The 2,500-nt window shown below is 50.2% G+C and overlaps 1 protein-coding gene across 1 annotated transcript in view; it reads left to right on the forward strand.

Annotated features, from left to right (window-relative positions):
- Positions 1–2,500, forward strand: part of EDA (ectodysplasin A) — a gene marked incomplete at its 5' end in the record, with an annotated part of 27,099 nt that overhangs the window by 17,509 nt on the left and 7,090 nt on the right. The gene's annotated exons all lie outside the window — the stretch shown is intronic.

Genomic DNA, 2,500 nt, shown 5'->3' on the forward strand with positions numbered 1-2,500 from the left:
TGATGCCGTCCCTGTCGTGCAGGACTCCTGGGGATCACTTATGGCCACACACTTTGCTACCAGGGACTTGAGCAAGTCAAAGGCTCTGAATTCCCAGATTTCAGGGAAATGCACTCAGATGACTCATTTTTGCTCCTGGTAACCATCAGAACACTTCTGTGCACATTTTAACGCTCTGCAGCAAAGCACCGATGGGTGCAATGGCAGCCCTCTGCTTACCCCCTATAGCACCTAACATATATGTAATTAACAGGACAATTAGCTGTTCAGCACTTTGCTGGGTCCCTTCCCGCACGTGCTGGTCCACGTCCCGGGCTCCAGCCCACCGGCACGACCAGCAGCAGCGAGAGCGGCCGAGCTTTGCACGTCTGTGCTCCTTAGTAGCACGTGCCATCGGGTTTAACCCTGGGATGCAAACACAGAATTTATGGTTGGGAGGCTGAGACAGCCCACAGTTAGAGACTTCAGTTTATGTTTACCCTCACAAGCAGCATAAAATTTTATGTTTGAGGAGTTTGTCCTAACAAAGCTCTGAAACCCTAAACCCGTGTTAAATCAGCTGAACTAATAACAAATGATGGCTGTGGTCTTCGCCGCCGTTCGGGAGTAGCAGGGGGATCTCGTAGGGCTGGATTCTATACAGCTGGAGCGCTGGATAACATGGTTTCGTTTTATGGTATTGTCACAGCTAATTTTTTTTTTTTAGAATTAGAGCTTATTGTTTGGCAAACGTCGATGAAGGAAAACTTACTGGTTGAGCCTGCTTTGCGTTTTGGAGCCTGCCTGGTGCGTGTGGGTACAGCTGGAGGCTTGGCACAGGGGACGCGGGGGCTGCAGACCCTCCCTGCAGCGCTGCTTGTGCTGGGGCTGGGGTCCCCTCGCCTGGAAGACGAATTGACAGCTTTGCACTTACTGCATATCTTATTTTTTGCCTTGTGACTTTAATAAGCGAGGTTCCATGAGTGCGGAAAAGTAGCTGAGATGACTTGGAGGAGCGGGAAGGCACTGAACATAAGTGTCCCTGTGCGGCGTCAGAATTATGTGCAATTGTTTTACTGCAAAACTAGCAGCTCGTTTAGTAGCAGACCAGATTTCTGAGACAGATTAGTTAAACCAGCTGTAACGCGCATCCCTCTCGGGAAGGAAAGCCAGGAGTGACAGCAGCAGGATTCCTGCCTTGCTACGTGCGATCCCGATTGGGATGGTCTGGATGGGAGGGGATGAAATGGGAAGAGTTTAGTTTAGGGGCAATAGGGAAGGGGGTTTGGTGCATGATGATAATTTCCAAAGCAAGTCATTAATCCGAGGAGGAGGAGAACTGCTGGATGAGAGGCAGGCTGGCTTGGTGCCAGCCGGGCTTTGAAGACACGGCTTGTCCCCTAAAGCCTTTGCCCAGTTTTTGAGGCTAACAGTATTACTTAAAACACCCGTGCTGACTTCAGCTTGCTTTTCTGCACATTGAAACTGAACCGCACAGTCATCCTACGCTGGTTTCCATCTGCTGCTGGTGGCTACTGGCCGTCTAGAGATTCCCACTTCTGTGCTAACTGCAATAGATGGGTTTCCTTATAGTTTTGTTCCATGATCAGGATGGATATTTAGCAGAGGAACAAGTACATAAATGGGCTCAGAAACCGTTCCAATAACCATTATTTCATATCCTAACCACCGCTGTCATCTAAAAAAGTGTTTAATTCTGTCCTACAGCAGACTTTGCTTCAGCAATTGAAGCAGTTTTGCTAAGTTAATAAAGCTCTCTGGCATGAAAGCTGTCACAAAGCTGCATTTTAAAAACTACATCAAAAGAACATGATTTCTCTCGCAGATCTGGAAAATCAGGAGATCCCAGGTCAGGTTTTCCCTGCGGACCTTATTTCAGTCTGATAAGAGTCTTTGCTTACCTGGTTCTGCTGTTTCTTTTCCTGGGACCATGACAATTCCTCGGTGCTTCCATCCTCCTGTTGGGTTGGTCCTTCCCTTACCCCTCCATCCAAAGCCCGAAATGCACATTCAGTTATTTGGAGGCACTGTAGCATCTCGGTCCTTTGTGCACGTTAAGTGCATCCTCCTCCCAGGTAGCAGCCTGGGGCTGTGTGAGGATGCTCCAGCATCGCCCCAGGCTCTCAGGAACCGGAGGAGAGGAGCCGCAGCTCAGCTCTGACCTGCCCTCTGGAGGCACCGCTCTCCTCCAGACAGGAGATCCAGCCCTGGGGATGATACGCTGCTGGGTACATATACGGCAGGTAGAAAAAATTGCAGCTGTTTTCCATCAAAAAATGGAAATTTGAGAAACCGCTGCATGGTTCATCTCGACTTTTAACATCCGGCTTTCCCTGCCTTGCGCTGCAGCGTGCAGGTGGTCCAGGGGAGCATCCCGACCTCGTTGTGGGGCTGCGGGACCCCCCAGCTGCCCAGCCAGAGCTCCAGGGCAGAGACCGTCTGAGCCTCCATCTCTTGGGAAGCCTTGGAGAGTCCCTGTGCCCCGTTTAAATGTAATTCC

The sequence above is a fragment of the Pterocles gutturalis genome, unplaced genomic scaffold (genome assembly GCF_000699245.1).
Source record: "Pterocles gutturalis isolate BGI_N339 unplaced genomic scaffold, ASM69924v1 scaffold32924, whole genome shotgun sequence".
In the NCBI taxonomy this organism is placed as follows: Eukaryota; Metazoa; Chordata; class Aves; order Pterocliformes; family Pteroclidae; genus Pterocles; species Pterocles gutturalis.